Genomic DNA, 14,630 nt, shown 5'->3' with positions numbered 1-14,630 from the left:
ACAACCCTGAGATCATGACCTGAGCTGAAATCAAGAGTTAGATTCTTAAATGACTGAGCCACCTGGGCACCCCCAGAATTTACCTATTTAAACAATATCCCAGGAAGTCCTTTTTCAGGGAATAGACATTTTATCAGATGTTACAACTGGCAAAAGTATTTTTACATCGTGGTTAAATGTGCATAACAAAAAATTTACCATCTCAACCATTTTTAAGTACACAGATCAGTAGTATTAAGTATATTCACATTGTTGTACAACCAACTTCCAGGACTTTTTCATCTTGCAAAACTGAAACTCTATATCCATTTATTTTTTTAAAAATTTTATTATGTTATGTTAGTCACTATACAATACATCATTAGTTTTTTCTATATCCATTTAACAACTCCCCAATTCTCCATCCTACCAGCCCCTGGCAACCACCCACTCTACTTTCTGTCTTTGTGAATGTGAGTGCTCCAGGTACCTCATATAAGTGGAATCATGTGGTATTTGTCTTTTTGTGACTGACTTAGCATAATGTCCTCATTATGCTAAGGTTCATGCATGCTACAGCATATGTCAGAATTTCCTTCCTTTTTATGGCTGAATAATATTCTATTTTATGTGCACACCACATTTTGTGCTTTCTTCTACTGGTGGACACGTGTGTTCTTCCATGTGTTGGCTGTTGTAAATAGTGCTGCTATGAACAAAGTATCTCTTGGTGTCCTTGCTTTCAATTCTTTCGGATTAAAATCAGAAGTGGAATTACTGGATCGTATGGAAATTCTACTTAAAGTTTCTTGAGGAATTGCCATATTGTTTTCCATAGTGGTTGCGCCATTTTACATTCCCACCAACAGTGCACAAAAATTTCCTTTTCTTTTTCTTTTTTTTTTTTTAATGAGTCATCCTGATAGGGGTGAGGTGATATCTTATTGTGGTCTTGGTTTTTTACGTCCCTAATTGGTCAAAGTATTTTTGAAAAACAAGTTTTGGAACTACTTTCAGACCTAATTTATGAGCTATTCAAGTAAATAATTTCTATAAATTATGTAAGTACAAGACATTCTTCTTTGTTGTTGTTCTTTTGCCAATACTTAACTCAGATTATCTCTCAATATATCACTTGAGAAATTTAGTAATTCAAAGGGATACATGTGCCCCAATGTTTATTACAGCACTATTTACAATAGCCAAATTATGGAAGCAGCCCAAGTATCCGTCAATAGATGATGGTATATATGGATAAAGAAGATGTGGTATATATATATATATACCACATATATATACCACATATATATATATAAAATGGAATATTATTCAGCCATAAGAAAGAATGAAATCTTATCATTTGCAACAACATGGATGGAGCTAGAAGAGTATTATGCTAAGCAAAATAAGTCACAGAAAGACAAATACCATATGATTTCACTAATATGTGGAATTTAAGAAACAAAACAAAGGAGCAAAGGAAAAAAAAAAAAAGGGAGAGAAACACACAAACCAGGAAAGACTCTTAACTATAGAGAACAAACTGATGGTTACCAGAGGGGAGGTGGGTGGGGGGATGTGTGAAATAGGTGATGGGGATTATGGAGTACACTTATCATGATGAGCACTGAGTAATGCACACAATTGTTGAATCACTACATTGTACCTCTGAAACTAATATAACACTGTATGTTAACTATACTGGAATTAAAATGAAAAACTTCTTAAAAATTAAAAAAAAAAAAAAAGAGATTGAGTTAGGCTGACATGATCAACACCCCCAAAAAGAGTAGTCTGAACTAGCAAGAGATTATATTTTTTTCTCATGAAACTAAAAAAGGAGCCTGAAACTGCTTATAACAGCTCAAAGGTGCCCAATCTTTTATGCCTTTCTGTTTTGCCATCTTTAATGTGTGGATTTTAACCTCACGTTACAGATCACTCCTATATCCCTAGTCATCATCTCTAGATTCCCAGCAGGAGGAAGAGGACAGAGAAAGGGTAATAGGCAAAACCTGGGTGTCTATAGAGTGGGCTCCCCTTAATAAACTTTCCCAGAAGCCTGTCCTCTGACCTCATTAACTAGTTCTTTGCCACCTGGCCACCCCTTGCATGTGGAGTCTGGGAAATGTACTTTTATAGCAGGCACATTTCCCCTATCTCTCCCAACAAAATTAGGATCCTGTTGCTGAGGAATCAGGGAGTGATGTGGATTGTGTAGACAACTGGCTGTGTTTGCTGCACCCATGTAATCTCTTTGCTCTCAGTGTTTCATTTTGAGGAAAAGAATTAGCCTGGAAACTAGAGGGGGTGACATTCCAGAAGCCAGAGGACAATTTGTAAGGCAACATCAGGACAAGGACTATACGCCATAAGTAAATATCTTGTAGCCTATTATAAGTACCATAATTTGTGTTTAATTGGTTGAAGAATCACTTGAAAGTCAAATTGCAGTACGTTAAGAAGTGCCTTTATTTCAAAAATACTGTAATTCAAAAGTAGCAAAATATCAAAATTTCGTGGTGATTGTTGTCTTGAATCTGTTATATTTGCAGCTGCAAACGCTAAAAATCGCTTTGTCTAAAATTAGTTGTGTCAAGTATTATGAGCCAAGAAAATTTACGTCATTTGTATAATTTTGGTTTAAAAAATCCTCCTGATCCAGCAACTGATATTAATATAATCAAATAACAATTTGTTTCATTTCAAAAGCCAAAACTTGATTATTCTTGCCTAGCTAAAAAAGGAAGCCAGGGAAATTCACTCTTCCCGCTTACCTTCTCGTCTGCTTCTGAGTGCATATTTCAGCTCTAGAATTAGGAAAGGGGGATTCTAGACAAGAAAGAGGCATGAAGGCTGTTGAAGTAGCACACCAAATAGGGAATTTATTTCTTGTGTATACTGTGTCAGATGGAGATCCTGAGTAGGGCAGAGAGATGAAAGGGAGGCGAGGTTTTACAACGTCAGCAGACTTGGAAAATCTTTTTATTTATTTTCCTTTTTGTGCCCATTCCACTGTGGGGTCCAGTATCATTTTGTTTTCTCTTCCCTCTTCTCCTTTCCCTTTCCACGGTTAATCTGATATCATTCATTTTTAATTTAGTGTGAATGCATTTCCGAACCTAAGCTAGAGTTGCCAGAGACCTATTTGCAGGAGCGGCTCTGTCTGTTCAAAGGTCATTCACTTCTCCCAGCTGCAACTACCCTAGAAGAAAAAGGGACATGGACATGATCCAAGGGGGCACAGGATACGCGGCTTAACAAGGGCCCTGCTTTATCCATCCTTGGCTTCTATACTCTTTTCCCGAGAGTTCAGACTTCTCTCCTCACATCAACCCCTTTAGCTCTGTGATCCTGCTGCCTCCCTCCCACTGAATACCCACTCACTAGACTAGCCCTTTGGTCTCATGCCCCAGAGAGCTTTTATTTTGAATCATTTGGTATCCAGAACATCTGGGGATGCACCTTCTAAAGACAAGTGGGATGCACGTGGATGTACTTCTCAGAAGCATCATAGTGGGACTAGGCAATAGGTAAAAACAGATCAGAGGGTACATTATGACCAGGTGGGCAACCTCAGTCATGTGCAGCAAAATTTCCTGGCAGTTGGTTGCTGGGGAGCTGGATTCAGGACTAAGGCATTTTAGTGTATTATGTTCATATATTAACATATGTGACTCTAATAATGAAGATTAACTTGCCGGTGTGGGCACTTCATGGATACCCAAAAAACAACAAAGAGAGGATAAGAACTCTAAGAACAATGGCACTGACTTAGGTGAACATCTCGTTGTTTTTCTACTTCGTTGTAATGCATCACAAGAAGCATATGTAAAACTACATTAAATAAAATAATGTATATAAACAATGCCTCGTGAATGCCTAGTACACGGTAGGCACATGAAAAGGCAAATCTATTACTAATTATATTATTATGTTATATACTTGTCACATTATATTATTATTATATTATAATGCAATATATCATTTTTTCATTACTAGGTGCTTTATGAGATTATCTTTGTTTCTTATTATTATAACGTTCATGTTCATGTAGCAGAATTTTCTGTTCATACATTTCCTAAACTGGTGGGAATATTTGTGTGGATTTTTATTAAGTGCTGTTGGAAATTATAAGTCATATCTTCACCCAAAATTTGTGTTCCAAGTTTCAATAATTTAAAATGTCAGAATGATTTCTGCCGTGGACTCAGAAGGTGTCTCTCTGCCTCCCCGTGTCTCTGCTGTTTTGTCTGGATTTATAGTTAAGCATTTGGCTTTCATTTTTATCTCTAATTCAGCCAGGCTGTAAGAATTGAATAGTAATACCAGCTGGCACAGAGTTGAGCCTGCATCAGCATATTGATGATAGTGACACCAAAATGTCTCTCTGTCTCACGAAACGGCCTCACACAGGCATTAAACAAGTGTGGTGACAAAGGGGATTTGACAGGACTCATCCCCTAAAGTGGTTGAATGGTTGCCCATTGGAAGAGAGAATGTTTACAGTGAGGTGGTACGTTATCATCATGGTATGAAACAAATCAGTAGATCCCAACTCCCCATAATACATGTAAGAATGAGTATGCGACTTTCTGCTGGTCATTGAAGATTAACTATTGGGACCAGAATACTTTGGTTCTGAATATGATTTAAAAAAAAAAACAACAAAAACTCACCATGATGAAGACATTTAGAAAACATTAAAACTGTTGCTCAGTCCTGATAGGGTGATCACTGGCTTATCAATTATGTTTTTATTTAACTTTGTAATTGAAGAAAAACATATATACAGGAAAGTGTCCACATACTTAAACAATTCAATGAATTTCATGTATCTACCACACTCATGGAACCTCCACCCAGATAAAAAAGATGGTACATACCGACAATACTCTTCCTGCCTCCTAGCAGTCATCACCCACAGCCTCCTCCCCAGAGCTAACCACTAGCCTGAATTCTTACACAATGAATTAGTTTTATTTAATTTTGAACCATACTTCTATGCTACCTTTGAGAGTGGTTTAAAGTGAGGGAGTGTATTATCAGACAAATGTGATAAAAAGATTATTCTACACCAATATGAAGAGTAAACATGAGCCACAAAGACCACATAAGAAATGATTGAAATAGTTCAGGTAAGAGAGAGTGAGTCAGTAGAGTAGGGCTATTGAGTTTGATGTACCATATGGCAAGGAGATGGGTAGCATTCAAGATATTAGGAAGTCAGAATGCAAAATATCTGTTGGTTGAATGTATGAGGGAAGGACACATTAAAGAAATAAAGGTGTGGGGCCCCTGGCTGGCTCAGTTGGAAGAGCATGCTACTCTTGATCTCGGGGTCATGAGTTCAAGCCCCAAGTTGGGTGTAGAGATTACATACATACATACATACATACATAACTTAAAAAAAAAAAGGGAAATAAAGGTGTGGTGATGATCCCCAGGACTCTGGCTTGGGCAAGTAGGTGAATATGATGGACATTCATTGAACTAGGAGAACTGATGAGTTTTAGTGAGTTTGAGGCACTTGTAAGGAATCCAGATAGAGATAATTAGATAGTTGGATACATGGGTCTGGGCTCAAAATATGGATTTTTTTGAAGAAGATTAAAATAAAATAAGGTATTTCAAAGCACTCTGGAAATTATAAAGTGCTCTGTAGACCACTATTAGCTATTACTTTTTGTTGACTCAGTTTAAAAAGACCCTGATAGTGATATCCAACTAGTCCATGATTAATTGCTTGAAGAAAAACATCATTTGTGGTTTTTGTGGAGGTAAAAGAAGACATCAGCATTTTGTCACTGATAACAATGGCATCATGCCAGTCTTTGCAGCCATTTCAGCCAGGACTCATCAGAAATTATTCACCTAAAGTTTAACTGTGTGGCAATTCAATGCTATAAGAAAGGAAGGTTAATATATTTTTTTAAATGGTTACTATTAATTATGGCACTAAAAATGCCTTTAGTTGGGTAACTGGTTAAAACTGAGGAACCTTCTGTAGTCCAGGGTGGTAAGCCCTGTGATCAAGAAAAGTTCTTTGCTGGGGCACCTGGCTGGTCAGTCAGTAGAGCAGGTGAGTCTTTTTTTTTTTAATGTTATGTTAATCACCATACATTACATCATTAGTTTTTGATGTATTGTTCCATGATTCATTGTTTGCGTATAACACCCAGTGCTCCATGCAGAACGTGCCCTCCTCAATACCCATCACCAGGCTAACCCATCCTCCCACCCCCCCTCCCCTCTAGAAACCTCAGTTTGTTTTTCAGAGTCCATTGTCTCTCGTGGTTCGTCTCCCCCTCCAATTGAGCAGGTGAGTCTTGATCCCGTGAGTTTGAGCCCCACTTTGGTGGTAGAGATTACTTAAAAACAAAATCTTCAAAAAGAAAAGAAGGAAAAGTTCTTTGCTATAACATTGTCATCACCTTCATTTTCAGATCCCAGTGATTCACCTAGGAACCAGGGAAGCACCAGTAAGAAAGTTGCATAGTGCTTGAGTTTCAAGTTCGTGGGACTCCATTGAAAAGACCTGAAAAGGCTCTGTGAGGACATCACTGGATGTTTTAGAAAAGCACCACGTCTTTAAAATTCCTGAGGAGGTTATTCTTCCTCTTGCAAAAGAGTGTGGCCCCTTGATGCTTCAGTAAGTATGGGACAGAGACAAGGTAGAAGAAGTATCCACCAACGGATGAATGGATGGAGTAGATGTGGTATATACATACAATGGAATATTATTCAGCCTTGAGAAAGAAGGAAATCTTGCCATTTCCTACAGCAAGGATGGATCATGAGGGCATGACGCTAAGTGAGACAAGGCAAACAGAGAAAGGCAATAGAAACGTGGGCATTACGCTAAGTGAGACAAGGCAAACAGAGAAAGGCAATAGAAACGTGGTTGCCAATGGCTGGAGGTGGGGGCAGTGGTAGATAGAGTTGGTAAAAGGTAGAAACGTTCAGCTGAAAGATGAATAGGGTCTGAGGATCTAATGTGTACCATGGTGACTATGGTTGATAACGTTGAAATTTACTAAGAGACTAGGACTTAAATGTTCTCATACACACCAAAAAGATAAGTAGGTGAGGTGATGGATGTGTTAATTAAGTAGCTGGGGGGAATCCTTTTACAACGGATTCATATATCAAATCACCATTATGTACACTTTAAATATCTTAAAATTCTTTTTTTTTTTTAATTTTATTTATTTGAGAGAGTAAGAGAGCAAGCGCACAAGCAGGGGGAGTGGCAGGCAGAGGGAGAGGGAGAAGCAGACTTCCTGCTGAGCAGGGAGCCCGATGTGGGGCTCGATCCCAGGACCCTGAGATCATGACCTGAGCTGAAGGCAGATGCTTAACTGACTGAGCCACTCAGGTGCCCCTAAATATCTTACAAGTCTGTATGTCGATTATACCTCAATAAAACTGAAATAAAAGAAAATGGGGGGAAAAAAAGACCAAAAAAGGAAAACAAATTTGAAGAGGAGTAATAAACTGAACAAGAGAAATCATGGCTTCCTTCCACCAGTCAGAATACATATTCACCAGTCACTATGCTGAGTGTTGGGGCTATCAAGTATAAATACGTGTTTTCTTTCAGGGTCTTACAGGCGGGTGAAGAGACAAACCTGTAAATAATGATCATGCAAAAGTGTTAATTATGGTCATGGAGATATAAGCAACCCGCAATGGGAGAATAGGTGAAGAGGGCCCCTAATACTCCCAGTAACAAATACTTCACAGAGAAAGTGGTATGAAATAAGAGTAGAGGCATGAGTTGGAATTCAAATAGGTCAGAAAGCTTGAAGATCCTTCCACTAGCCAAATTAACAATAGCCTGAAATAAAAGATGACAGTAATTAATTATAGTACACTGAGCAAAAAATATCCTTAGATCCATAGTGATATTCAAGAAAGAGGGCAGATGGAGGGATCGTAATGGAGGGGGGTGGGAGAAAGAAAGCAGTAAATATGGAGACAAATGGTAACATCTGAAAATCATCATTTGAAATCCCCAATGTAATGCTTGATTCAGATATGACTCATGAATAGATGCTAAAACCACTGGGTAAAATGATTTTGGAGACTGTGATACTTGAACAGTACCAAAGTATCACCCCAGAGTTGACTTATTCATTACAAAAGTAAATTTGTATCTTTACAAAAGAGTGATCTGGGGACACTGCCTTAACAGAGGACCAAGTGTACCGTCCTTTGGAGTGAGACAAGATGATGGCAGCTGCCTTCTGATGAGATGCAGTGAGATGCACCCAACATCACTTATGAAGTATTTTTGGCTAAAATGCGAAACCCGAATCTATTCAAACCTCTAAGCTTAACTTCTACTTTAGAGGAAATACAGGGAAGAGAGGAACAAGGTAAACAACATTATGAGAAACAGTGGAACAAATTCAGAATGTGCAGTCCTTCTACAATAAAACTGTGGCCTGATCTTTTTGTAGGTTAATGTCTTAGGGAAGAAAATGGTGGTACCGTCCTAGATTAAGAGAGATTCAAGAAACATAACATCACAATGCAATGTGTGAGCCTTGACTGGATCCCTGTTTGGAAAAACAAAAACCAAACCAAATAGCTACTAAGGACATTTTGGGGGAAAACTGGGAGGAAATCTGAATAGAAACTGGATATTCAGTTGTGTTGTAGAATTGTTAATTGTCTTTTTTTTTTTTTTTTAGAATTGTTAATTTTCTTAGTTGTAATAAGGAAACTGGTTACCCAGGAGAATGGACTTATTCTTAGGAGATGCATGGAGTTTAAGATGTCTGTGACACACTGTCGAATGATTCAACCAAAAAGATGTATATATTTGGCAACCGTGTTAACAGCCTTCTTCATGATGGCCCAGGGGATTCCGTGTCAGATCTGTCGTTTGCTTCCTGAGCTTAGCATCGCAGACTCTCAGTGACAGCCTGTTGCGCCTGGCCCGACAACAGATCTTTTGGGGCCTTAGACTGTTGTGAATGTGGCCTGTATTACTATATGACAAGATGGTTTGAAGTCCCTCCGAGAGCTGCCTGTTATTGTCTGAGTCCATTCCTGGCTCCAGTTCTGTGTCCGCTATGGGACAGTAGGATGCTTCACTTGTCACCACAGAGCCATGTGTCCCAACAGACATCCTCAGACTTTCTGCACTTATTAGAGGAGACAGTTCTTTTCTTAACTTTCTGTAGATGGCTCTCTCATGCCATGTTTAAGTGGAGACTACACCAGACTCAAGCAAAAAGAAGCAGGAACATTTTTCTCCATTTGCAGCTGTTCCAGGCACCACTGCAATGTCTGGGGGCAGAATGTCCAGAGGGCTTGGGAAAGATGTATCGCCCAGGTTCTAGTATTATATTCAGCTTTCACCAATCCTACCCCTATTACAATCAAATCCTCCTATGTTTTTTTTTTTAATTTTTTATTGTTATGTTAATCACCATACATTACATCATTAGTTTTAGATATAGTGTTCCATGATTCATTGTCTGTGCATAACACCCAGTGCTCCATGCAGAACGTGCCCTCCTCAATACCCATCACCAGGCTAACCCATCCTCCCACCCCCCTCCCCTCTAGAACCCTCAGTTTGTTTTTCAGAGTCCATCGTCTCTCATGGTTCTTCTCCCCCTCCGATTCAAATCCTCCTATGTTTTAAGTGCAGTAAAACAAAAACCAAAAATACGCTAATAACTAAAACCAAAACATTATCAGGCAGTCAGGATATTTGATGCATGCTTTGGGAAATACAATAAACCACACTCTGATTATAGCATTTCAAATCGGTAGACTAAAGAGTATGAATTAAATACTTTCTTCTCAAAAACACTGAGTCTATGTAACAGCTCATCATTTTTTTGATGTCAAACAGAACATTTCAGTTATGGTCATTCAATCCTTGAGTCCATGCAATGCCTCGTATTGAGTGTAACTATGGTGAACATGGAAAAATTATTTTTCAGTAATGCAAATGAACATCTTATATCTTTTCCCATTAATTTGAATATGTAAAATTTTCAACTCAGTTGATTTACATGGGGTCATAATTATAAAACGTCGAAGAAACAGTTTTAAAATCAATGCAAAATATAAAAGGCATACATGAATGAATATGTATAAAAAAACTGCAGCCACAAGCTATTAAACATATAATTAAAATGGATTTATTGCTTTTGGCTTTGATTTTTTTCCTCTCTGTTATTGAATCATTATGGGGATCCCTTGAGTTCAATTATAATTACACACATACACATTATAATGTTTCACATATATAAAGTACATATATAGTCTTTAAAGCTGAACTAATATAATAATATATATGCAAATTTAAATGTGTAAAATTCAGGTAATTAAAAATTATGATTCCCTAAGCAGCATTAACATACAGGTAGTTATGAATCATTGCATTGTGCATTAAATTTATATCACAATACATCTCTCTGGCAAGGTGGATTTATTGGTATATGTGTGAATTCCTTAAATTTCATAACTTACATTCTTAAAGGATTAGGCATAGATTTCCATGTTTAACAATTTTATTCTATATTTGAAGGCTTTCTTTGTGTCCTGAACAGGGTCCCCTCCTAAGCAAAGTGGCCTTAGAGGACTGCTTAAGGGTAAGTGGCTTAGGGACATTTCACGCCCCTCTTCCTGTGGCCACAGGTGAGGTAATGGGTGGGTGGGCGTCCTACCAAGTTTTCCCCAATGTGTAGACTTGTCAAAACCCCGAGGGAGCATCAGAATTAAGGGCTTTGCACAAGAAAGGAGTCAGTCACTTATTAGAATAATCATGTTCTCTCACTGATTTTGAATGTGTGATTCAGAGAAGCTGAGCAGTTAGTAGATGGAACAAAATCATGAAAAAGATGAAAATAAAGATGCTGAAGCATGTCAGTAGGGAATACTGCAACAAAGACTCATAAAATCTGGTTCCCTTAGGGGGGCAGCAAGGTAAGCTGGTTGCTGAAGCTGATCCTAAACACCCTTGTAGGTCAGATTCGTTGTGGATTGAATTGTGTCCCTGCAAAAGATATGCTGAAGTCCTCACCCCAGTACCCGTGATTGTGACCTTATTTGGAAATCGGGTCTTTGCAGATGTACTCAAGTTAGGATGAGGTCATTAGGGTGGGCCCTAAGCTAATAGGATGGGTGTCCTTGTAAGAGGAGAACATCATGTGAAGACAGAGACTGACAGGGAGGAGGTCCTGTGATTGCAGAGGCAGAGACTGAGGGAGACAGCGGCAAGCTGAGAAGTGCCAAGAATTGCCAGCAAACGACCTGAAGCTAAGAAGAGGTAAGGAAGGACTCTCTCTTACAAGTTGCGGACACCTTGGGTTCTTCTGACTTCTAGCCCCCAGAGGCATGAGATGATGCGCTTCTGTTGTTTTAAGCCACTCAGTTTGTGCTACTTTGACAACACAGCCCTAGGAAGCAAATCACTCACGCAGACCAAGTTTCCTGCTGCCCCACCAGGACCGGCTGTCTGACTTCCAAATTCCAAGATGGCTGAGCTTCACATGCTCCTTATTTCTGTCTAATGTGAAGTGAGCTGATTTATGTTCCTCGCCACCAAAATATCAGTGTCAGTTGGAACCAGGAGTGGTGCAGTAGGCACATAGGAAATGAAGGACATGTGGAATTGGTTACGGTGATGAGGTCATATTGTCCACGAAGTGCTGGTTGCCTGCACTTTGTGGTGATGGAAAAATTAATTAAGCCACACCTAGTTGTCTCTAGACACCCAGGTAATATATCCATCAAAGGCAAGTCTTTGAGGGCTTTTGTAACTCTAAAGACTAGATCCAAAGGCCTGTAGGGTTGTAGGGTCAGCTGAATTCCTGATTAGTCCATACTTCCACATAAAGATTTAAGATATTGGGGCACCTGGGTGGCTCAGTTAAGTGTCCGACTCTTGATTTTAGCTCAGGTCATGATCTTGGGGTCGTGGGATTGAGCATCCCGTTGGGCTCTTCGCTGAGCATGGAACCTGCTTGGGGTTCTCTCCCTCTCCCTCTGGCCCCTCCCTCCCTGCTTGCACATGCTCTCTCTCTCCCCCCTTTCTCTCTCTCTCGAAAAAAAAAAAAAGATTTAAGACCTAGATGGCAGCGTTTGGAATCCAAATAATGAGAAAATCTGAGAAATAAGAGAAGTTAAGTGACATGCTCAAGGTCACACCAATGCTATGTTATGTGCATTTTATTGCATATAAATAAACAGTAAGTAAGTAAAAGTACTCGGCTTATTATGAGTCAGGCAAAAGAAAAAGTAAAGAAAGTTAACTGTATGAAGTGCAAAAAGGATGCATTGAGGATTATATGTGGGAAAATTTAAGGCTGAAGTTGGAACAAGATCTGTGCCAAAGGCCTCATATTCTCCACTCAATGTAATCTGTTGGCCCAATGAAGGGCTTGTCCCTGCAGAAGTTTTATTATTTTAAAATAAGTGTTTTGCTGAAATGTCCCTCTAGAGAGTGGGACAAAAAAATTTTAGGATAACCTAATCTTTATGATCTTCGCAGAATAGGTAAAAAATGAAGAGTATCTTACTGCATCTAATACTTTGGAAATATTCATGATATCTTTGGGAGAAATAAAATTATAAAAGACATAAGGTTATAATGATCAAGTACTTCTTTGCTTTAACACTTTAACTAAATTAAGAACTCACAGAATTTAGTTCCATACTGTTTACCTGACATATGCAGTCAGTTTCCTCAGGAGAATCTAGCTTTTCTAGCCTATATGTATATACCTTACATATCTCTGGTGTCAGTCATTCCTTAAATGGAGGATACAAAATAAAGGTGGAAACTTTCAGTGTTGTCACTTACTGTCTTGGTCTCATTCTCTGAGTGATTGAACAGAATTGAATATTAAACCTAATTTTGCTTCCTGGTTAAGGAAAAGAGAAGATAAAGGATCCTCTGGTTTTCTTTCTTTCTTTTTTTTTTTTTTAACATTTTATTTTTAAGTAATCTCCCTACCCAACATGTGGCTTGATCTCACAACCTGGGATCAAGAGTTGCGTGCTCTACCGACTGAGCCAGCCAGGCACCCTGGTTTTCTTTTGGTAGAATACAAATCTTGCCAATCTGTAACCTCATTCTTTTGCCCCCATATCTAGAGCCAACAAACAAGCCAGCAAACACAAACACTCAAACTAAAAGCTTCTGTGCTTCTTGCGCATCTTCCAGCATTACGCAGGGATTAGTCCCACCCCAGAAAGGAGTTTTTCCCTCTTTGCTAAGGAAATGTAAATTTTGGCCATGCTAACTGGTCAAAGATAGGTGAGAGAGGGAAAAAGGAGAACAGACATTTATCAAAGGACAACTCTTCTAACCTGTTCAATCCCACTGAGTTATACGGAGGACTATCTCCATGTTACAGAAGCAAAGATGTTTATTTACTCAGTCAAGACCACTCAGCCAGTGGCGCCTGGGAGGCTCAGATGGTTAAGCGTCTGCCTTTGACTCAGGTCATGATTCCAGGGTCCTGGGATCGAGCCCCGCATCGGGCTCCCTGCTCAGCAGGGAGTCTGCTTCTCCCTCTCCCTCTACCTCTCCCCCTGCTCGTGCTCTCTCTCTCTCTCTCTCTCTGTATCTCTGTGTCTCAAATGAATAAAAATAAATTAATTAATTAAAAAAAAAGACCACTCAGCCAGTGGCAGACCCATTCTGATTCCAAGCCAGGTGCTTTCTCTCATACATCACCCAAACTCTCCTATTAAGAGAATATTTGTTCATGGTTAAAGTGGTTTTTGCTTCACACTTTCCACAAATACCCTATTGTCTTCAGATCTTGCAATAGTTAAGATCCCTTTTCTTAGGATAGTGCATGCACACATTCACTATACGTCATAAAAATGATAGCAGTCTGCTAATTGGTGAGTCCCAAATTCCTAGGTGTCTTTGATATTCTTCATTAGTCCACTTTTGCCAAGGAATGCCTTTTTAGGCACAGAGGCTGGATGATTGATATTTGAAACCGTGATGATAACAAATGATAAAGGACCCACTAAGCTGTCTAAAATTTGATATTATATAAAGCACTCTCTTTAAATTTGGAAAATCCATATTTCCAAATGGATGTGTAAATTCTTTAGTAAGCTGATCTTAGAAAAGGGAATAGACCATTATTTAATCAACACATAATGCACACTTTGCTATTTTAATTTCACCATTTCTACTTTCTCTTTTACTTATTAATCAAAACTATTTTGTTTCTTGGCTTGGAGGAGATGATGCTAACAAAATGTACTGTAATTGTTTAGAAGTGATTTTCTCCAGAGATCCAGGAAGCTTAAGTAGTTGAGTTTCCTATTACTTTCTGCCCCCTGGGCTTTACATTAGTTCTGCACTGACTTTCCTGTCTTGTGTATTTGTAAGAGTAAACGATTAGGTAGGAGAGGCTCCAGGGGACTGTTCTTGGCAGTAGCAGGTTGTGCTTAACTACCTTCTACTTGCATGCACCTGATGCTGTCGGTTATTAACAGAGTTTGTGGGAATCAATGGCTACAATATCTCTTTGCTTAATAGGTGCACCAAAGGAAGAAAAGATGTAATAACATTTATCTGCAGGTGCATCGATGGTCTTAATCCAAGAAACAGAATTTCGGAGAGTTGTTGACAGCTGTTTTACTTGTTCTGTGTT

This window comes from Halichoerus grypus, chromosome 4 (genome assembly GCF_964656455.1).
Source record: "Halichoerus grypus chromosome 4, mHalGry1.hap1.1, whole genome shotgun sequence".
NCBI classification, from domain to species: Eukaryota; Metazoa; Chordata; class Mammalia; order Carnivora; family Phocidae; genus Halichoerus; species Halichoerus grypus.
The sequence above is the reverse complement of the archived record's forward strand: the minus strand, read 5'-3'. Positions refer to the sequence as shown.